A 23,964-nucleotide genomic window follows, 5' to 3' on the forward strand; every position below is an offset into this window, starting at 1 on the left:
AAGTGGTTTGGAAAGAGGAGCGTGATGGTCACACCTGGGGAATTCCATCCACGCAGCGACCTCACCCATGGCTGCTGCGTGACAGAGCTGTCATCTGGACTTGGCCTAATAGCAGGGGATGGGACTGCACAGGTGTGGGTGGGATCTGGTGAACCCCCTGGGGCCTTTCTTGTTCATAGTCCAGCTTGCCGAGAGGCATCCAGACAATGGATTTTAGGAACCTGGCACTTTGGAGTTTGAAAGTGCTGGCAGCTTCCGTGGGCCCAGCGCCAGGGAGAAAGCAGTTGGGGACTTCCCTGGACTCTCTCTCAACCTGCTAATGAAGGAAGTAATGGGCTCTGAGGGTAAAATGACAACATCTTATGGAACACGTTGCTGCCTCTGAAAACCATGTTGTAGAAAAACGATCTGATGACTTGGGGGAAGGATCATGATCTATAGCCAAAAGAAAAAAAGAACGGCATGCAGTGAGCTCTCAGTGTTTATTTGAAATGATACACACACACATATGCAAAGAAATAATGACTAAAAAGACAGATCAAATATTTATCTTTAGGTTTTTATGCTTCACTATATTTTCCATGATGGGTTTGTATTTTGTAAGGAGACAAAGATGTATTAAAACCATATCTTGTATTTGCATAGTATTTATGGTTGTTTTTTCCACACACACTTTCAACTGATGCTCACGAAGGTTCTATGAATTAGGTAGAGCAGCTATTCCCATTTTACAGATGAGGGAGTTGAGGCTCAGAGCAAGTCAGGGACTTGAAGAATGTGTTGTTTAGCTTTTAAGACACTGAGCTGGGATGGGAACCTAAATCCTGTGTGCTCCCGTTTAGTCCTCTGAGCATGAGGGGTATCAAGACAAGCTAGTCAACAGGACCTGCCACTCGGCAATTGTGGTCCGAAGTCATGTTCTGGATCATCTCCTTTTATGATTACTCATCTACTGTTCACTTCTTATTGGATTCTTGTCTGTTCCCTGCACTAGACTAAATTCCCTGGGGGAGAGGACTGAGTCCAAATGCTTCCTTAGCACTGGCACTTGGTCCTGAGGTCTTTCCTGGCTAGACATAACGAACGCTCTGGAGCAGAGTCTGCCTTTTTACTCACCATCCAGTTTCCTTGTGGTCCAGTCAATGCCTGACACAAAGGAGTCAATGGTTCCCACATGGGACCCACTGTGCACCAGGACCTCACTGGGAACTGAAGTCCACTAGTTGTGAAAGGAGACGTGGTTTCTGGCTTGGGGGGGGGGGTTCCCCAGTCCTTGGAGCCCTGCAGAATGCTCGTGGAAGGAGTCAGGGATGGAAGATGGGAAGAAATGAGCCCTCAGGAGGCAGTGCTTTGAGCCTACAGTTCCTGGAGCGAGAGTGGGGGAAGACAGCAGGGGGTCTCTGCATGGCTCACAGAGTCACTAGGGCAGAGCTTTCTGTGGTGACAATGTGGGTAGGATGGGGACAGGCCTCTCCCAGGGGAATGTGTATTTAAATGACTAGGGGTCATTCTGAGGCTTACCCATCTGGAGAGTCGTTGCTGGAGTGTTGCTGGGTATAGTAGCTGTGGTTTGTTGCACACTGGTGTGTGTCAGGTCCTATTGTGATGTCTTGTACGCATAAACGGAAACTCTTAACTACCCTACAAGAGTGGTACGATTGTATACAGATGAGGACACAGAGAGGTAAACCAGTTTGCTCAGGGTCACCCAGCCAATGAAGGATGTCCAGAATTGGAAGCCAGAGAGTCTGTCCTGTGTTACGTGCTCTTAATCATGGAGCTCCAGTCTACTGAGAGAATGCACATCTCAGCTGGGGTAGGAAGGAAGAGAAAAGGCTGAGAACCACTTGAGAGGGGAGTGGGAAGAACTTGGAGATTCCTTCCGTTTCTCATTTCTTGAGCTTATGTTTGTTAGGGAGATGTAACATGTAACCCGTGTAGCCGCTCGAAAATGTTCCAAAGCAGGCTGGGTGTGGTGGCCCATGTCTGTAATTCCAGCAACTCAGGAGGCCAAGGCAGGAGGCTCACAAGTTTGAGGCCTGCCTCAGCAATTTAGCAAGACCCTGTCTCAAAAACTAAAAAAAATTCTTCCAGGCACTGTGCCAGGTACTGAGAGCATTATGTGAACAGAACACACTCAATGCCTTCCTTCATGGAGCTCACCGTCTGGTAAGGCAAACAGAGAGCAGGCAGATCACTCCACAAATGGGGAAATTACCACAAAGGACTTGAAGGGAAGGCCCTGCTTTCTCTGGGAACATACAACAGCTTGGCAGGCCCCAGGTGGGCACAGGGGGTCAGGGAACACCCCTCTTCAAAGCCTAGCTTAAATGAGATTGAGCGATGGACTGGAGGTACCTGGTGAATGGAAGGAACCAAAGGGATTCCAGATAGAAGATTGGCGTGTGCAAAGGTCCTAGGGTAGGAAAGAGCCGGAGGGGTTCCGGGGAGTAAGGGAAGACCAGACTGGATATGACGCAGAGCCAGCTCAGGAACAGCTCAGACCAAGCTGGTGAGGGGGCCAGGCCATGCGGGGCCTGCATGGATGGAAACCATGCATCTCAGTTTGTAGGGCCCTGGATCGTTTTGTAGGGAACGATCCTGTTCACCCCTCTTTCCTTAGCAATTTGGGAATAGAGTCTCTTTTACTTTCAATACTGTCTTGGTTTAGGTGACACCATGTATGGTCCCCCTTTTAGGCCATGTTGTTGACATTTGCAGCACCGGATGGAGATTGAACCCAGGGCCTCGGCATGCTAAGCACACACTCTACCACTGAGCCAAGTCCTCAGCCCCTCTCAGGCCCCGCTGACAAGGTATTTCTTACCCTAAAAAATGGGAAGTTCCTACACGGCTTTCAGCAGGTGAAATTCTCCCCTGAGACAACCAGATTCAGTTTCTCAGATGACTCTGGCTGCAGTAGGAGGATGGGTGGGAGGGGTGGAGGGTGCAGGAGAGCTATCGACCGCTCATGATAAGGTAAAGCCTGTCCATACCATGGAGGGAGCTACTCCCTTTCACTTTAGTCTCCCAGAGAAAGTTCCAGACCTCAGGTTTAGAGAAGAGCCACCATCCACACATAAGTTGGCCAGGTGTAGATCTCGCCTAGTCTCCTTTCTCGTTGCCAGGGACCTGTGTCATGTAGCGTCTGGACAAGGGAAGTCCTGGCCTGATTTCCTGAAAAACCCAGGACTTCATATATCTATTCTGGAAAAAACACATGTAGGTCTCCCTAGGTGTCACCCATAGGCCGGCTAGCACGGGGTGCCTTCCCATCAGGCCACCCATCTCTGCACAGTGGTGGGGTCTTCTGCTAGTCCAGGGCTGCTTCAAGGATGTGGGTGGCAGGACGTGGTAGTGGCTGTTTGTTTTCCTAGAGCCCGTCGTGGATTGCAGGTGAAGTATAGATCTACCTACTCCCCTGAACTGCAGGTATCCCCCCACCCCAGCTTTCACTTTGCTTTTACATCTGTATTAAGGCACTGTGCCTCTTCCCACCCCGCCCGCTGGCCTATTGAACCCGCCTGGGCTGGGCTGCGGTTCCGGGCATCGCAGGTCTTTTCTCTCGCTTGGTGAAATAAAAACAGAATCATTCTAGCAGAACGTTTTACATCAGATGCATCTAAGAAAGCGGCTACAGAACCCAGGGCTCCTTTGGAAGCAGCAGGGCTGGCCGGGGAGAGGGTGGGGGGCAGGCCTATGAGCAGAGGGAGCTCAGCCCGAAGGGAGGGGACGGAGGAGCCAGGCTCAAAGGGCTCCAGGAGCTGGGGTGGCACCGGATTAAGTCACCCCGGGAACTGATGGCCCTTTTCAGTGTTTTTATCCTCTCGGAATCTAATGTGGTAGTCCAGAGTGATGTGGCTCTCAGCAGGCGCCTCTCCCTCCGCCCTTTTTTATGGCCCCATCCCCCCTTGCTCTAAAGGTTTTCTTCTCTCAAAGTTTTTACTGCTGCCCACTCCAGCCAGGAGTCCACTTCTTCTGACCCTACCCCCCTGCGCCTCTGGGTTGTAAATGAACGGTCCTGGAAGCCAGAAACAAGGGTTTCTAGCTCATCGCCCTGAACGCCGAGAGTCCTGGGAGTGTCCAACTCTGCCTGTCGCTAACGGGAAACCCAGGGCATGGCCAGCTCCGAGCAGTGACTGTGGTCCCTGGAGTCATCGTGTGGCTTCTTCCCAGCCGAACCGCAGAGACTGACTGCTTGATAACCAGCTAGCACCAAAATGAGCCTCTGAGCCCCTCTCCTCCCATCCTCCTGATCCATCAGAGGACAGGCTCAATCCAGATAGGTGACAAGGGGACAGTGACCTCACACACTCCTGGAGGCCAGACCCTAGCCCAGGGCTCTCTTTCCCTTGGTAAAGGAGAGAAGCCCAGAAGGCACCGCTGTCCTGGTTTCTCGTGTTGTCATTCTAAGGCCCTGGGAACCCCGGGGACCCCACCGGGACCTGTGCTGTGAGTTTCTAAGGCCTGATGGAGAGGAGGGGTTTGGCTGGCAAAGCATCCAGGCCCACGGCTCCAGACCAGATGGGCAGATGCCCATGGGTCAGGGAAGCAGTGGAAATGAGGGTAGCGGGCCAGGGGTCAGCAGTGGGGAACGGGGGTTCAGCTGCAAACTGAAGCCACGTGCCTCCACGACGAGAGAGAGCTGCTGGTGCTCCAGCCTATTGTCCACACAGAGTAGGGAGGGCTTAGGGTGGCCTGGCCTGGCTGCTGCGATGGGGACGGGGACATGGAGGTGAAGGGCTCCTGACGGACATGCGTGTTGGCCTGTTCCCTGGTGCTTCCTCTTCTGCCTCTCTCCCTCTACAACTTTCCAGTAAAGGAGAAGAGATTACCCAGAAGAATGTTGTGGGGTCAGGGGTAGTGTGGGGGGGCTCTGTTGAATGCTGGTGGAGCTTCCTATCCTACCCAGCCAGCAAGGGGTTAGAAGAGACTGAGCTTGTTGTAGGACAAGGACTCCTTATGTCCAACTAAATTTGGAAAAAAAATTTTCCTTCAACATAAAATACCCAATGGACATGGGTTAGAGCAGAATTTTTATAATTTTTTTTTTCATACAGAAAACTTAGTATATTTTTAACCCAGTTTCGTGGAAAATTCTTTAGGCCTTGCCTTTTGCAGACAGTGTGAGCCACAGACCTCGGATCCAGCACATTGCCAAGGTGTCCACCATTGCAACTGGTCCTGACAGTCCCACCAGCTTAGACGGGACACCTGTGTCTTCTGAGTTATCTTGTGGGAGTGGATGAGGGCGAGTCCTTTCTGTAGAGTAGCCTCCGGAGTCTGGCTGTCCCCTTTGTGATGTGGAAGGGACCCAGGGCAGGCAGGAAGATGTCAGCTAGATGGAGGCCACCTGGTGCAGCCAACCCCAGCTAAGCCTTCCTGTTTGCCCCCAGGTAGTGACAAGATTGAAAGACAGGTGCTGCTTTGGCAAGGACATCTCCTTGGCCTGCGGCTTTCTTCTCAGCCTGGGCCAGCAGCCTCTGCTTCTCCTCTTGAGGTGTCTCTGGGCTGAGGTCGTGGACCAGCTCAGGCAGGGGAATGGCGGTTTGGCAGTCCAAGGTCTAGGTGAACTGGTGAGCTGCTTGCAGAGCCCAGCGAGCCCTCTGCTCTGGCCGCTGAACTTGGTGGGGTCACTCCACAAAGCCCGCAAGGTTCCCTTTGGGTTGGATGTCCTGTCCAAATCCAAAATTCTCAGGCCTTTTCTCAAACAGGGGACTCATCACCTTCTTGGCCTCCTGGTTCTTCCTCATGGTGAGGGCTAGGGCCGCCATCTTCTGTTTTAGGAATCTTGGACAACTGGAGGAGAAAGAAAAAAAAAAAAACCATGATTTTAAAAAATCAGTTTCTGCCTATTGAGTCCTTAATACATGCTGGGCATTATACATTAGGTCCTGTAAGCCTCCGAATGACCACAGCACAGATATTATTATCCTTTGTTTTCTAAATGGATGAAGAAATGAAGGCTCAGACAAGTCACTTGTTCAAGGACACACAGTGCAGTGGGTCCATGCGCACACACACACACACACACACACACACACTACACACACACTATATATAGATAAATACAACTTTCAAAAGTTGTTCCATTTTGGATCGCAGGCCTCTTATACAATAGCCCTCTTCCTACCGCACACAGCTTTTCGTTAGAGTAACGGCTTTGGTTGAGGTCACCTTTCCCATGAACTGCAGTTTATTGCCTTGGCAAAGGTGGTTGCCATTTGGTGGTGGCTTTCTTCCCTCTCCCAGCTCCCAGAGCCCAAGTGCTCAGCCTGGGAAACCACCCAGGCTGTCTTTGTGGCAGCCGGAAAGCTGGCAGCAAGCATCATAGAACAAAAGTGGGCTCCTTTTCCTCCCTGCCCTTTTCTTCTGGGCCCCAGCCAGGCTCTCTGCACTCATCCCTGTCCCTCCATGAGAAGATGGGATGGACCTACCACCCCACACTTGAATCCTTCCTCAGCCGTGCACAAGCCCTGGCACAGGGTCAGAGGTGACCGGAGAGACCCACAACAGGCTGCCAGGGGTTCTGAGTGCACTGGAACTAGTGCACTAGAACTCAGGCTAGAAGGTCAGGCACTTTTTGCAAGGGAAGGACATTTTATTTTTTTAAAGCAAAATCAATTTATTATAGAGATCACATGTTTTCTAGGAATGGAAGGGCCGGGCAGTTAGCTTGGAAGAGTACGCAGCTGCTGGAAACCAAGTAAAACCTGGATGTTCGTTCAGGCCACAGGGAAGGAGAGAATCAGGAGACTCCCAGGACAACAGCAGCAGCAGGGCCCTGACAGTGGCATGGACTGTTTGCCATTAACTTGATTCACTCCATGTGTCAATGGTGTGTCTGATCTGTCCCCTGTCTGTTTCAGACACTGGAGAGAGGCATGTCCATGTCCATGCCACAATGATGAAATCACTGTGGATAGGCTGTCACAAAGTGTTTTGGGGCTCACTATTCTCTTGCCTTATTGAGTAAATAATTTTATTACTATAACTGAGATTAGATGAGAGTATCTATCTAGAAGTCACCCCCCAAACATGAGAAATTTCTTTCCTCCAATAAAACTTGACGATCTTTAGTGTTTTCTTTTTCAGGGTTTGGATGCAAACACTTCTGCTCTGAGCGCTTAGACATCTTAACATGTTGATTTGATTTAAAAAATCACCGTATGCACTTTCTGGTTGGACACCAAGTGAAACCCCATCCTTGGGACCAAAAAGAAAAAAAAAAAAAAAGAAAGAAAAGAATTTGGGAGGGCAGGGAGTTCAGTTCCTAATCTGTCAAGAATAGGTGGCAGCAGGGTTAGATTTCAAATGGGACCCTGGACAGTCCTCATCTCTTTTGAGAAAAAAAAAAATGTCAATGGTGGAGAATGTGGGACATTTTTTTTGCAGCCAACCTCTGACATAGGACTAGTGATAAAGGGGTCGAGTGACAGGACAGTGACAGGCACTCAATAGAAGCTCGGAAGTGATCATGTCGATTGTGGTCAGCATGGGCTGGAGCCCTTGCACCTGGAAGTAAAAAAATCAAGTAAAATTTTCATCTGAGGAACTGACGACGTGCCCTGCACACCTGGAACAGAAGGGGGCTTGCACAGGAGGCACGTGGACAGAGAGGCCGCCTGGAAGGGCAGAAAAGAAATGATCTGAGCTTTCCGTGTTTAAAGATACTGTTGACGCCACTACAGACTAAGTGCTAAGAATTTCTGGGGTAAGGCTTGGGGTACTTTCTGTTTTTGTTTTTTTTTTTTTTAATGGCCATTGGGTAATTTTAAAATACAGCCAGGATTGAGAACCACTGGTTTTGAAGTCCTTCTGAATCTGAGCTAATCATGTTCCTTGTGCAAATCAATGAACTTCCCAACAGTCTGTTTTTCCTGAAGCTGGATGTATTGCAAGGAGACCACTTTCAGGTTGGCCCCTCCCATTGGTTCCCCATTAGGATCAGGGATCGTAAGTACTTTGGGGTTTCTAGTTTCTGAGTGAGAAGGGGAGATAGGAGGAATAGTAGGAAGAGCTCTATTTATCCGGCACTTGCCACAGGCAAGGATCCAGGTTCAAGACCGCCCTTGGTCCTCACAACAGCCCTTGTGAGGTCCTGTTATGTAGCTGAAGGTTATTTATAGAGGAGGAAGCAGAGGAAAAGGTGGTTCAGCACACCTTGAGACACTGCTAACATGCTCCCATGAGAAGAGTGAGAGGTGGGGGCAGGATAGGGAATCTATTACATGCCAAATAAATGATAATGGTGAGTTGGAAAACCTCAATGGATTTCCAAGCTCAGAGCTTCAGAAAAGTCTCAAAACATGCAAAATAGTCTTCTTACAAAAAACCTAAACCACAGAGAACTTCCTTGGAAAAGCTCTCACACTATTTTTTTGTGTCCCTGAGGGAGATGGATTGGGGTGGGTGTGGGGATCAAGTAGGCTGGACAAGAGTTCCAAGGTAGATTCATGCCTCTGCCCAAGGCCAGGATGATCAGACGCCTCTGGCCACCTGTCCTTTCTCCTGGGGGCTTGGAGAAGACAACCTTGCTGAAGACAGGCTACAGGCCCCCTGGTGGAGAGAGGCTGCATTGCAGGAGATGGGGGTTACAGCCTGAGATGCTTTTATTCCCCAAAGGAGCTAAGAGAGCTGAAGATGGGCCTGATGGGCACAGGGTCAAGTTCATCTCCTTTGGCCAAGAGGTCCTGCAGCATGAAGCAAGGGTGGAGGAGTGTTTCTCCTGTTTCTGACTGGCCCCTGTGCCTGACCTGAGTGATGACTTTTCGCCTGGCATTAGGATAAGCCTACATCCTCAGAAAACAGACAAAACTACCCCCCAAAACCAGTTCTCATTAGCTGTGTGATCTTGGACACATTCTTTCTCCAATCTCAGTTTTTCTCTTCTGTAGAATGGAAATAACATGTTAGGCATGTGGGTAACTGCTTGACCAATGTTATCACTGTAATTAAACATTGACTCTCTCTCGAACAGAAACCGCATTTCCAGCCTCTGTCCATCTGCCTGGAGCAGTTTAGCACTATACGGACATGCTGTGCTTTTCCTGAGCTTTTCAAATGTACCATCTATATTTTGCTTTCAAATCTAATATCATTCACCATTTATGCTGCCTGGTGAACTCATCTGCTAAGCCACTAGTGTCGTGGTGAAGAATCCAGATTCTAGAGCTAGAATCCCTGGGTTTTAACCCCAGGTCTGCTACTCATTAGCCGTGAGGCATTAGGTGTATTTAATCTCTTTGTACCTCATTTCCATCATTGGTTAAAAAAGAGTAATCTCTTCTGCTTTTTTAGCCATGTTTTCAGGAGCAAATTAACTCATATGTGTAAAATATTGAGAAAAATGTCCAGCATGGAAGTTCGCTAGAACCAATTGCTATTCCTTTAGTGTAGGGGGTTGCAAACATAAATGTGCCAGGCATATAATATAAATAAATGAAGCAATCCAATCCGTAAAATTGTAGCACACACTTGATCTTAACTGGTGTTGACATCCAGCTTTAGGCCAGGGAGGCAGCAGGGAATGGTGGGCTGTGATGTGTTTTGCCCACGGGGGGCAGCTACTTCCCGGGTGATTGTTGCTACCGGACGGAGTGTGATTTTTCAAGAAAGGATGTTAGTCAAGATATAAAAATGAACTCTCTCAATCTTTAATTATTGGCTAACTCACTTTATTACTTTAAAATCATGGTAAGAGCCAACCCAAATAGTTCTAAGCCCAGCTCATGACTTCTACTTTAGTTATCTGCTATGCTCTAAGACTCTTTCATTTGTAATTTTGCCTTATTATGATATCATCAGTAGGTTCAATATATATATATATATATATATATATATATATATATATATATATATTTATGAAGGAATTGGCAAATAGTTGGAACTGTGAAGTCTAAAAAGAAGGGGTAAAAGACATGGGCAGACTGCTCGTAACTCTGATGTCCTCGTTCCCTCCTTAACTGCCTTTCAGTGCTCTGGATAGAATTGTGTCCCTGCAAAAGATCTCATCATCCTATACCCCATTACTTGTGAGTGTGACCTTATTTGGAAATAAGGCTCTTTGCAGATGATCAAGTTAGCATGAGGCCATTAGGGTGAGACCTAATCCAATATGACTGTGTCCCTATGAAAAGGAAAACTGCACAGAGACAGCCACATGCACAAAAGAATACAGTGAGAAGCAGAAGGGAGAGTTCAGGGTCATGTATCTAAAAAGCCAAGGAACAGCAAAGACTTGCCAGAAACCACCAGAAGCTAAGAGATAAGCATGGAACAGGTACCCCTCTTAGGCTTCAGAATGAATCAACCCTGCTGACACCCTGATTTTAGATTTTAGCTTTCAAGAACTTTGAGACAATACACTCCCATGATTTGAGCCACCATTTGGTGGCACTTGGTTATTGAAGCAACAAATTAACACACATAGCTAGGAATATAATTCTGTGTATCTGACTCTGTTTCTCCTTCCAGATGGCAAACTTCTTAAAGATAGGAACTGTGTCTTATATTGTCTATATTTCTTTATTTCAGAAGTCAAGACTTCTAACTACCTCATTGATAATCTGTGAGAAATGTTTAGGAATGAATGAAAGAGTGAGCAAATCCAGAAGCCAACCTTATTATTAGAAATGTCTCTGGTACAATAGAATTGATGTGATGAAACCAGGGGGCAGAGTGAGCTGGATTTCTGGTCACTGCCTGTTCTTTACATGCGACCTTGGATATATTTTTCAATATCCCATACCTAGGTTTCCAAAACTTAAATGAGGATATTATTATCCATCCTTGGAGGGTAATTGTGTTGATTAGATAAGATACAATGTGTACAGTGCTTAGAAAATAGTTCCTGAGCCCTAGAAGACTCCAGTAAATAATCTGCTTCCATTAGCTAAATGATGCCCGCACCTGGTGGGTAAAATAAAGGTCCTCTGTGTAGCCAGTTAGTGTGGGGCAGAAGCTGTGGGCTTCTCATCAGCCATGCATGGACAGTGATGAAGAAGAGGCAAGTGACGCTGGAGGAAAGAGACAAGCCCATGGAAGGTAGTTAGAAAACCTACAAAAACACAGGAGTCAGAGATGTTTAGCACAGTGGCAAAAATCTCAGTACACCTGAGTGGGCTCTGCAGCCAGTACGACACACAACAGTTGAGCACGGTTACATGGTTAATCAAATTTGGATTTTGTTGATCCTGGTTGGATGAAGAAATATTCAACTTTACTCAAAGTGCTCTTAAGAAGACAGGGGAAATTAGTAAAATATGTTAGAAAGATTGCCATCAAAACACATTAACAGATTGGCATTAAAATGAGAGTTTTCAGCCACCTAGAAAGTACACATGGGATGCTCATCATTTCTCATCTGTGATTGGTTAGTGTGGTGTGTTGTGTGGCCTCAGCATGAGATTGCACCCTGCAGATGCACGGATAAATGTTGTCATTTATCATGGGCTTGTAGATGATGAACTCCTGAAGTGACTCTCCCACTCTGTGGCTAGGGAGGCTGAGAGATCCTGGAGCTACCATGATGTGCTTGCAAGTCCATGTACATGCTGGCAGATAGGAGGGCTGACTAAATTCCATGGCTGTTCCACACTTTTACTGCTATTTTAAATATATGCAACTGCTTTATGATCGTGCAATACAAACTTATTTAAAAGGGCAAATTTATTAAAAAGGTTGAATACATTTTATTTTAGATGTAAATACTGAGATTGTTACATTTTATTTATTAAGATAGCTTACATATTTAGATCTTATTTAGATTTTGATTGATTTAGATTTAAAATTTATTAAAAATCCAAATTTGTTAAAAAGATTTATTAAATTCAAGAAGTTTTTGTCTTTAGGTGTTTACCTTAATCAATGAACAGAGAGATAAGGAGTTTCTGAAAATTGACTAAGAGGTTGGGAGCTCTGTTTTATATAAAATTATCCGTATTAGTAATCATAGAAATGGAGCTACTAGATATTGATCCATTCACTTTTTTGGGGTAGTACTGTGTGAGAGGCATCTTACAAGTCTTACGTTACATTCACAATTCTAGGATGTAGGAAGTAAAGATCACCCTGTTTTTATGGGTGAGGAAAACGAGGCTCAAAGAGATTAAATGATTTTCCTAAGGTGTCAGCTAGTCTGGAATGAAGGTAGCAGGACTCTTAGGTCCTTGCCACCAAAATACTGGGCAAGGTGGCTGGGTCTTCCTTTGGGGCATGGGGCACTTACTGAAATCATCCAATCTCCCCCCACTGCCATCCTGCTCTGACCCTCTGGAGGACCCCAGCGTGGCTGGGTTCTGGGGAGTAAGGGCCTTTCTTTCAAGTCGGCTGCCCTTCGGATCCTGCCCTCGCAGTCAGTCCTTCTGTGATGCAGAGCGCAGCCCAAGTCCGAGGAGAGACCTGCTGACTGGTTTATATTCCTGAACTCCAGTTGAGCTGGAGGGCAGAGAGGAGAGAGAGGCAGCCCTCAGGGGCCCAGGGGTGTTCGCTCAGCCCTCCAGAATCCCACCCAGGTGTGAGGCAGCACAGCTGGCTAATTAAGCTGAAAGCAGCATTAAGAAGCCCAGAGAGAAAACGGAGACATCTGTTCCCTTCAGGTCCTCATGGGTTCCTTTTTTTTTTTTTTTTTTCTTTTCGGTGCTGGGGATCAAACCCAGGAGCTTGTACCTGCTAGGCAAGTTCTACCACTGGGCTACACTCCCAGTCCTTTGTATTTTTGGAGACAGGGTCCTGCTAAGTTGCCTAGCTGTTGTTTCTTTGTAAAAATGCCCCCCTCCCATGAAGCCCTGCAGCAGGGCCGTGGGGGTGCAGAGGAGGAGGGAGGACAGGCAGTGGGAGCCGCATGCTCCGGAGCTGCGCTTTATACATAACGATGACATTTGGTGGAGCTGGTCCCGTTTCTATTTGGGAATAAGACGCAGATCTGGTTTTCTTTTTATCCACTTGATAAGTTACAGCATCCCTTTGACCCCTTCATTTATTTGTGTCTTATTTATCATGTAGGATGAGCTACTTCCAGTGCCCCGTCTAAGGGAGAAATCAAGCTCATGGTCGGAATCACTGAAGGAGATAAATAAAACAAAATTTTAGCCCAAAACCCTTAGATCTGGGCTCCTGGGCCTGAGCACCAGACCAGTGTGATGCAGTCACAAACACTGTTTAGTATTTCTCAGGTTCAACTGATACAGAAACCAAAGGAAGCTCAAAATCACTTTTTTGTTTGGTTTGTACGAAAGTCAGAGGTGGGACAAACATATTCACCATTATTCAGTGCGTCATTCAATGTGTTCCCAGTCCCTGAGTCACCCAGGTGGGCACAGGAAGAAGAGGAATAACAGCGTGTCATATATTGAACACTGACTACATGCCATTCACTGAGCAGTTTGTTCTGTGTCTTCTGGTTTTTACTGTTGTTCAAAATAAAAGCTGATATCTCGTGGTGTGTTTATATACACTATGCATTATTCTAAGTTTTTCTCATATATGTTTACATCCTCTGCAATTCAAAGGATGACTGACTTCAAGATCACATTCTCAAACACAGGTCTCTGACCCAAGACCATGTCATTGTCACTGGGCTATATTGTGTTTTCTCTTTTATATGTTTTAGATGAGGTAGTCATCATCGTCTCATGATGATGGCTAGTTACTCCCACCTTCTGGCTAGGAAACTAAGGTAACTAAGGTTCAAACAGGTTATATAAACGAAGCAACGTGTTTAGCTCCTGCTATTATTGGGGTTCCTGTTCCTATTACCAGAGAATCTCCAGTTCTGCACCAGTTGGGTTGCTCCCTGAAACTGTTGACTGTTTTGGCCACTCTGGTGTTCCTACTATCTACAACAGTTACCTGCAACAATGTCTATTGAACTAGCGAATTCCAAAATGGCGCACCCTCTGTTCCTCTGATGGGCTACATCCATGAAACAGGACTGCCCATGCAGGAAGACTCTAGGTTCTCTAGGCAGTGGTCATTGCTGCACCTGCCACATCGCTGCAAGTGTCTCCTCGATGCACAACCTCCAGAATTAATGTTCACTTTCTGCCATGTATCTTTCAATTTGGAAGACGTGTAAGGAAATCAATGAAATAAGACTATGCCAATGAAATAAAAACTCACCAAAGCTTTATGTATTTTAATCTTCAGAAATACTTAGAAATCACTATAATTTAATGTTCCCACCAAGGTCCAGAAAGTGTGTGAATATATTTATTAAATCAGATTTTCACACCTGGTATGCTTCTGTGAAGTCCTGAGCCACAACACATCAAAAGGAAGATGTATTACAAGAAATGAAAAATTAAGAAACATTTTATTCTCTATATAACCCAGTGTCTACTACACCTGCTCTCCAAGGGAAGATACAATTTTTGTTTATTTCTTTCATCGTTTCCTTGTGCTCTGGAGTGAGGTCAGCTCACCCCTCTCTTGGTACTGTTATGCCTGGGGTATTGTGTATGTGTGGGTGACCGGATCCTCTCTGGGCCTGTCCAGTGCCTCTTTCTGGATAGTGATCTCTCTCTACCTGCCAGGGTACCCTCAGTATTCTCAGGAAAACCTGGGAAAAAATTGAGGTGCCTAAATGCTCCCATTCTAGTCTGAATAGGGATTTTCAATGTTTTTAAAAGCTTCTTAATTGATAAAATTATATTTACAGTATACACCTTGTTTTGACATATGTATACCTGTGGAATTGCTAAATCAAGCTAATTAACATATGCATGACCTCACATACTTAGAATTCTTTTGTGGTGGGAACACTTAAAATCTGCTCCATGATTCTCAAGTACTGCAAATTATACTCTTGTTATTAACTGTTGTCATAGTGTTATACAGTAGGTCTTTTGAGTTTATTCCTCTTATCAAACTGAAATTGTGTACCTCTTCATAGTCATCTCCCTGACCACTCCCTCTTGCTGGTACCAACCCCTGGTAACCACCTTTCTATTCTCAAGAGAATTCAGTATTTTTAGATTCTATAAATAAATGAGATCATGTGGTATTTGTCCTTCTATGTATTGCTTCCCTCACTTAACATTGTGTCCTCTAGTTTTATCAGAGTTATTGCAATTTAGAGGATTGTCTTCTTTTTTCAAGGTCATATAATATGTACAACATAGAATGTATGTATATTTATTACATTTTAAAAGTCCATTCATCCATTTATGGACATTGGGTTAATTCTACATCCTGTCTATTTCTTTTCTCCATTAAAAAGAAATTTGTTCTAATTAGTTATACATGACAGTAGAATGCACTTTGACGGATCATACATAAATGGAGTATTCTCATTCTTCTGGCTGTACATGATGTAGAATCACACCAGTCACATAGTCATATTTGTACATGGGCTAAGTGAAGCTGCAGAAACGTGGAAGTCCAGGTATCTCTTTGATATACTGATTTCACTTCCTGTGGGAGTTCTGGAAGGAGATTTAAACTCTCCCAGGTTCCCTCTTGATATGGGATGTTGCCCTCAGGACACACTTAGTTTATACACTAAGAAATAGCACCAAGAGTGATCTGGTTGAACTTGAACAAGTTGTTAAGCTTTTTTTTCCCCGAGAAAGAGATACAGAAATCTAACCCTTAGAGTTGCTAGAAAAAGATGAAGAGAGGAAAAAAAAATCCCGGTTTTCCAATGATGTGCTTTAACTCCAGTCAACAGTGACCATGTGCTGGTAGGGGGTCTGGGAGTGTCACTGGAGCCCCCAAAACTTTCTGCTGTGTTTTAAACATCCCTGCAGAGTTAGCAATTCATTCTGTAATACACCCAGACTTGTTTTGATAGAAAATGATGCTCTCTGCCTCCATAGTTTAGGGCAGAGAATTGACATTCTAGGTTTCTGGTGTATTGTGTGCCTGCTGTGACACCCTGTGACCCTTGGCATCGATTGCCTGTCCCTACCACCCACTCCTGGTCCTTCCCAGGAGCACCGGTGTCAGAGAGACAGAGAGCATGGGCACAGTGCCTGGAGCTTGGTAAGGTTTCTTTGGTCCTGCTCTAAACTCAGCTCTGGAATCAAGGCTGAAGAGGCGACCAGGTCAGGGCTCTGTGGAGGACACCTGTTTGCCCTACCCCTGCCCCAGACCTGCTGCTCCTCTGCCTTCTGTGGCTCCAGCTCCTGCTGTCGGACCAGGCACTTGCTGCTTGCTGGTTTGTCAGCATTTCTCCCGGTGGGTCTGACTCACTAATTAGCCCCGCTGCCTGATTGCTGCAGCCACAGGGCACTGCCAGGCCAGCACTTTTCCACATGGCATCTGCTGAGGAGAACAAGGCTGAGTCTTTAACCCTATCCTGTCAGGAGTCATGGTCTGCAGTGGCTCTCAGAGGTCCGGGTTCCTGAGGGCTCATAGGTACATGGATGGGCTTGAGGGACACAGGGTGTGGCTTCTGCTCATGGGGTTAGTAGCTGTTTGGCTGGATGGTCAGGGACGGTCAGAACGTTGGAAAAACTGAAGCCAAAGATTCTCATCAATATTGAGGATGTCTAACAGGTATGGGGTTGGATGACTAAAACTATTATCCTCATTGTGATGCCAAAAACTTTTAATGTCTAACTTGGTCTTTTTATTTGAAAGAAATCAGGATCATTGAAAAAAAGCTCAGCTTGACATACGTGCTCTGTCTCCCTCATGCTTTCAAGGAAAGTTACCTTAGGTTTGGCAGCCTGAGGTAGAACCTGGGCTGTGCCAGGGGTACCCTGTGGTTTCCTACCTCTCACCCTCCCACTAATACAGACCCCAAATCCTTGCTGAAAGCCCCTCAAGTGGTCCTGGGCAGACAGGGAGTGGTCTGGGTAGTCAGCTGGCACAGATGTCTGCTGGGCACAGCTGTCACAGGTGCCCCTGAGCCTCTGTGTACCTCTGCCCACATCACCATATCCCCAGGGTGCTGCTCCTTCTCCTGGACCCGACGGTCATCCTCCCCAGAGGACCAGAGTCTCCCTCCATGAACATATCCTGGCACTGAGCATCATCAATGCCTCAGAAGCTTCCAGGTGCTGAGCGTGGTGATCTGCAGCAATGTTGGGGGAACAGCTGAATGGCTCTCCCCACTTTTTGCTCCCCAGAGCAGCCCTGGCTGCAGCTGCTGCCTTGAAGTATATGCAGACAGAGTGCTAAGGTCCCCTCCCCCAGGGGATCAGGGAAGTAGGAGGTCAGACCCCGGTGACAAGTCCCATTGATTAGGGGTCAAACTTCCAGTCTTCCCATCAGTAGTGGCCTGGGCTAGGGAATGTTCTTTACTTACTTGAGCCTCAAAATCTTCATTTGTGAAATAGCACTAAGAAAGAGTAACTCAGGATGATTTGAGCCTAAATGAGCTAACAGATACAAAGCTTGGGGTACATAGTAAATGACCTGTAATTCTAACTGGCTTTAATTAACCAATAGGGTCCAAATGATTCAGCACAGCTTGGGCAAGTTCCAGGACAAGTGATAGAGTCCATGCTATCAGCAGAATCATACCACCCCTCTCATCCTGAGGACTTGACACCAGATCAGACTTCTTTGCTTCTCTCTTTATCCTCTGAGCCATTCACAGCCAGTCCGCTGACCATTTCTTACAGTGATCTAAAGGGAGCCACCAATGCTTCAAACAGTGGAAAACACGTCTGAGTCTCAGATCTGATACCACTTAGGCTCAAGATGGGATCTGCACCCTCTTTTTCCCCATCTGTCTGACTGTTCTATTGATCGATGCATCTAAGCACAGTGGCTATTTGTGTGTAATATATCATAATGAGTATTGTCTTAATCTGATTGGTATTGCTATGTTGCAGCCTGCCAAAGACTGGGTAATTTATAAAGAAAAGAAATTTATTTCTTACAGTTCTAGAACCTGGAAAGTCTAAGGTTGAGGTTTCCACATCTGGCAGGTACCTTCTTGCTGTGCATCCCCAGGCAAAAGGGAGGAGGTCCATACCGCAGGTGTGTAGGGGAGGGCAGAGAGGGCTGAACTTGCTTTTATAACAAATCTGCTCTTGTGACAACACATTAATCCATTCATGAGGATAAGGGCATTGATCCATTCACATGTCCTATCAGCTCGTAAAGGTCTCACCTCTCAACGCTGTTGCATTGGGGATTAAATTTGCAGCACATGAACTTTCAGGGACACATTCGAACCATAACAGCTACTAAGTTCTTTGACTTAAAATATTCCCCTTGTGAGCAGAGGTTTACAGTAGGTGAGGATGAAGGATTTGGTTCTTCATACTCAAGAAGATTTATTTGAACAAAGCATGAGGAAACCTGGGCTCGCCTCTTGGAAGGCCTAGTCTGACAACGAAGGCATGATCTTGCTTCTCTTGAAGGAGAAAGATTTATTTTCCTGAACAATCTGTGAGAGCCACTGTGAATATGCTGATGTTCCCCAGAACGAGGAGTCCCCAACAGACCCATTATTCACTCCAACTTTCCTGGCAATGAACATACGTTCTATTTCCTTCCACTCTCCTGCTCCTCTGCACAGGACAGAACTTTCTATTATTCAAATGACCCTGCTCTGCTGTTGGAGGAAGCTGGCTCAGGATCAGAAGGAACCCAGGCACGAGGACGCTTGGCTTGGGGATGGGGTTTCTGCACCATCTGGGAACACGTGGTACTTTGTGGGCTGCAGCAACATCAAGGTGTCAGGCTGTAAACAGTCTCTTGACCCCTTCCTACAGCTTGTACTCAAGTGACACTTCCTGAGACCCAGGGGCTGTCCTACTTGCAGATGCTGACAGTTCAAGTACAGTGGAACTGCAGAAGCTCCAGAGAAGCGGCCATGACTGCTAAAACACATTCCAGTCATTTTTCACAATGTTTGGGTGCTTGACACTGTCTCCTGAGCATTCCTAGATGACACTGGCTGTGGTGGGGATGTCATGCCTTTGACACTGCCTGTAATTCTAGTCCTGTTCTCCTGCGCCAGGGAGCACAGGGGTACACATTATGAAGGATCGTTGTGAAAATCCTATAGAGAATTTGAAATCCTTGGCCATAGCCCTGTGAAGGACTTTTCTTTTCTAAAGGGTACAGAGGATACCAATAAGTCAAGATTATTTTCTTTAACAGTAAGCCAGGGCCCGTGCATCCTATGCTGCAGGCATATCTGTTTTGAGCATGAATGGAGAATTTCTGTGCATTCCATGCTTGGAGCCTCACTGTTTAGACACACACACACACACACACACACACACACACACACACACCTGTGAATAGGTCAAAAATAGTTCCCGTATATTTTAAAAATAAAGAAAAGAGTGTTGTCATGTAACTTCATTATTGTGGGAAACTAGTTTTGGCTAGGGGGGCTCCAATTTTCTTCCTGGTCCTCAAAGTGAATCATTATAGGAGTTGGGCCATGTGTGTTGGGCCATAGGATGTGACCCATGTGTTTCAGACTGTGGGAAGACATATTCTACATCCAATATGAATCCAAATGAAACCTTAAGAAATGGTTGGACAAATGTGTAGGCAAACCACCCATCTCCTGGCCCTCACCATGCCCCACTGCCTCTTTGCCCTGGTCTTTCTCTCCTCTGCTGTTCGGCTCGGCTGCTGGACACGGGTGATGTTCTGATTCCCTCACCATTTCATTCTGAATACTTCCCCTGAGGCTCAAGTAGGCTTTGAGCTCTTCCAATGCTGGGGCAAGCAGATGCAGACTTGAATTTCAGCTCCACCAGTTCCTGACTATGCTGCCTGCCTGTTTTTGGAACTTGAATTTTCTGATCGATAAAACTGAAATAATACTACCTTTCTCAGGGTTGTTTAAGGATACAATAACAACATAAGGCACTTAGCATAGTGCCTAGCATGTGACATATGCTCAATAAATGCTAGTTATCTTTATTAGTAATAGCTACCTTTCATTCATCCATTCATCATAACCCCTGTGTGTGTACTTCCTGCCTCTGAATCAGAGTAGGAGCTCAGCTCAGTGTTAGCTGAACGAATCCAGTCAAAGGGAACAAATCCTTCCTTAGATGATGGGGCATCCAGGGGTCAGTGCTCACCCTGCTGGGGTAGAGGCAGGCACCAGGCTTGGGAGTGGAAGTGGGAGCTGGGATTTGGGGAGCAGGCATCAGGCAGAGCTAACAGACTCACCTGGGTTCTCAGCCTCCTTCTGAGTTCTGCTTTGCTACTCTGTAGATCACAGAGGACTCCTTGTGAGCATGCATGCATCAGAGAGGGTCAGCGACTCCTTTGCAGGTCTCTGTGCCTATACAGTGTTTTTGTAGAATCCTGGGCGAAGACACCAGGAAGTGGGGACTGGTCATGCAGATGCCTTAGGCATTTTCAACCCCTTGTATTTTTCTCATGGAAACCCCAGGGTGGGCGTCGGGGGTTTACTGTCCACCCTTGGGCCTCCCTTGTATCTCTCATACTTCTGCACCCACCAGAGAGCCGGTCCCAGCTGCAGTCTGCCTCCTCCAGCGTAGCTTTCCCTGGCAGTCAATAATTCCACCACCAGCCTTCCCTTCTCTTTCTCCAATAATGATTTTTGTAGTTAATGAGGTTTTCCCCAGTTCTCTAATTATGTGACTCTGGGGTCAAGTTTAGTAACCACCCAACTATTTATTCATACACCGCTGGGCTTCTTAACTCTGCCTCCCAAAGTTCTTTCATGACCTCTTTATTTTTCACCACCGCAGCAAAGCATGAACCGAAGAAGATGGTTATTTCTCTAATAAGGAGACTCAGTACGGGAGGAGACACTGATGTTGAATGGGAACCATCAACAAGAATATTGTTGAGATGGTTGGCCTAAACACCGAGAGTTTGGCAGCTCAATTCACGGCCATCTGGATGTACCTAACATTCTGGAGGGTTTTCTCCATATTAAAAATGGAACCTAATACTAATGACACCTGCAAGTCATGGTCCCGTCTTGCCAATCACATTAGTCCCAGAACTCGGCGTCTCCATCAATTTATTAAGTTCTTTTGGAACATTTATTGAGCTGTTCACTTTAGGAAAGTGGCTGGGGGGGGGGCTTTCAAAGAATAGATGCTGGAGCCCTGCCCCAGGATCTCTGGGCATCGAAAGCTATTTGCCAGACTCTAATACACATCCAGGGTTAACAGCAGGTTTGGGGGAAGAGTTCTGACGCCCAGGAGCTTCCGGACATCATCGGAGTACTGCCCAGTTCTGAGAACTCTTGCAGTCATTGTTTCACCTTCCTACTTGTGTGACCTTGACCAAGCTTCTGAATTCCCTTAGCACGGATGCAGGATGCATCAAATGGTCACCTAGAGAGAGCTAGCTTCAACCCAAAATTTCTCTGTCTACCAAAGTTATACTTTTTCCACCGCCATCAAGCTATTTATGCCAGGAAAAGACACAAGGCCAGGCATAATTAGATGCCAAGTTCTTGATTCCGATTCTGCAGTCGTTAGGAGAGAGAGAGGGAGATCAGTGGAGTTTGGAGAATTCAGCCAAGATTTTGCTAAGGAGGTGAGATGAAAGTGGGACTTCACAGATCCCTGGGATGAGCTTGGAAAACATAAGCAGATAATGCTTCTCCCATGGCTGGGCAAAGTGAGAGCCTTTCCCAGAGCTGGCTTAAGCTTTGGTTGTGAACAGGTGTGTGGGGGTGGGTGGGGGTGCTCAGAGTTGGCAGTTCCCTTCCCAGGTGGAGCTTCCAGGACTTAAGTGTCCCTCTTGGGGGCCATTTGCATCCTCAACTTCATAGCTTTGGAACTTCAGCTTTTTCAATTGGCCAGGCATGGAGGCAAGGGACTTATTGGGACCAAATAGTCCTCTACTCCCTGGGGAATGAGGCACACAGCCTGTGTGGAAATTTACCTCTGAAGGCCTTCTCCTTTAGAAGTCAGAGGCCAGCCACAGGCACCTGCTGGGGAGGTCCCTGCCTCCTGAGGGCTCAGAGGGGTGCTTGAGAAGGCCCCCATGGAGATGGCCATGTTGCCTAGGGAGCCCAGAATAGGAGTAGGGGGGGTTGTATACTTTTGGCTCCTTCGGAAGTATTTGTTATTAGAATCAAACCACCCATCTACTGGACAGAGTGTACCCAAACACTATTCCTCCAGGGCTTTTGCCTTTCTATACTTCGTCCTGTTATGGGCTGATTTTCAAAATGGACTTACTCCATTTTGTTCAGACATCTCACCCTTTGTGAAATTGGCCCCTTTGCACATGAGCCCCCTCGCAGAGAAGGCCGACACCTGTACCCCCACCCACTTGCACCCTGACTGCAATATCCTTACTCTGTGCGACTAATGCAAGACTGTTTTTCAGAGAATGGAGGTTCTGCTCTTCTCAAAAATTTCCGAGAATGGAACAACCTGGTGATTTTCCACTTTTATGAAATGTATCTTGTGATTATGATTGTTTCTCCTGACCCCGCTTCTTTGTGGTTTTAAGCCTTACAAGCTTGTTCCCACCCTCAGTGGGGGTTGAGGGTTGCAGAACTGCTTGGTCTTTGTGCTCTTGACTGATGGCTGGCAATAAAGCCTTTGTCTTCACTTCCAAAAAACCCAGAGATTTGGAGATTTATATGGGAATTTGGAGATAGTCCCTTAACAATCCAATGTCCAATAATACACAATGTCAACTTTATCAAGATAACTTTAGTCGGTCAGATACATATTCCACTTTTATCTCCTTGATGGGACTTAATTTTTTTATTGTGATAAAATATACATAACACAAAATTGACCATTTTCACCATTTTTAAGTGTATGGTTCAGGGGAATTAAGGAAATTCATGTTGTGCAACCATCAGTACCATCCATCTCCAGAATTTTATTTATTTGCTTATTTATTATTTAATTATTTATTGCAGTGCTAGGGTTGAGTCCAGGGCCTCACACATGCTAGGCAATAGGCAAGTGCTCTACCACAGAGCTACATCCATAGTTCCTCTCCAGAACTTTTTTTTTTCATCTCTCCAAGTTGAAACTCTGTCCCCATCAAATAATAACTCCCCATTTCCTCCTTGTTCCAGCCCTTGTGTTCTTTTTTTCCCCCCTTTTTTCAGTATTGGGTATTTAACTCAGGGGCACTTGACCACTGAGCCACATCCCCAGCCTTATTTTATATTTTTATTTAGAGACAAGGTCTCACTGAGTTGCTTAGCACCTCCCTTTTGCTGAGGCTGGCTTTAAACTCGTGATCCTTCTGCCTCAGCCACTGAGATTACAAGCGTGTGCCACCAAGCCCGGCAGTCCTTATGTTCTTGACGGAACTTTGAGACAACTTAGAAATCTAAGGATGTGTAATGGGGCTGGAGTTGTGGCTCAGTGGTAGAGCACTTGCCTAGCATGTGTGAGGCACTGGGTTCGATTCTCAGCACCACATATAAATAAATGAATAAAATAAAGGTCCATCAACACCTTAAAAAAAAAAGGCTGTGTAAGTCTTACTGGGGATCATGCTTAAATAAGGATTTCTAGACCTTCCCCTCATAGATTCTTGTTTCACAGGTCTGGAGTGAGGGTGGGAGCCTGCGTCTCTGTGGTTCTTATGCAGGTGGATCTTAGCAAGAGATATTCACTCTACCCTGGAACCCCAGCATGCCCCCAGCCCCACAAGCCCTCTTCCATCTTTAAAGTCCTCCCTGGCCAATGGGTTCAGAAGATGCGTGGTCCCCCTCCCTCTCCCTTCACTCCCTGGCCCTTCTCTTAATGTGTGAGGAACACTAGTTTCTAAGCTCATGAAATTGTCCTCACCTCCTCTCTGCATTCTTTACAGTTTCTCTGTGGCAGGGAAGGCTGTTTTCCTTTGACAGCCCCTTGAGGACTATAGTAGAGGCTGTTTAAAGTGATTTATGTATTTCCCTTGACTAAGGTTTGGGACAGTTCCAGAAAATCTGGGCTTTCTGTATGCATGTGTGTGTCTGTAGCTTTCACATTTGTGTTTCCACCTGTGTTGTGTCAGTGGTCCCCAAAGTGTGGTCCCTGGACCATCAGCAACACGGTTGACTGGTACTTGTCAGAAATGCAGATTCTT

The sequence above is a fragment of the Urocitellus parryii genome, chromosome 5, assembly GCF_045843805.1.
Source record: "Urocitellus parryii isolate mUroPar1 chromosome 5, mUroPar1.hap1, whole genome shotgun sequence".
NCBI lineage: Eukaryota > Metazoa > Chordata > Mammalia > Rodentia > Sciuridae > Urocitellus > Urocitellus parryii.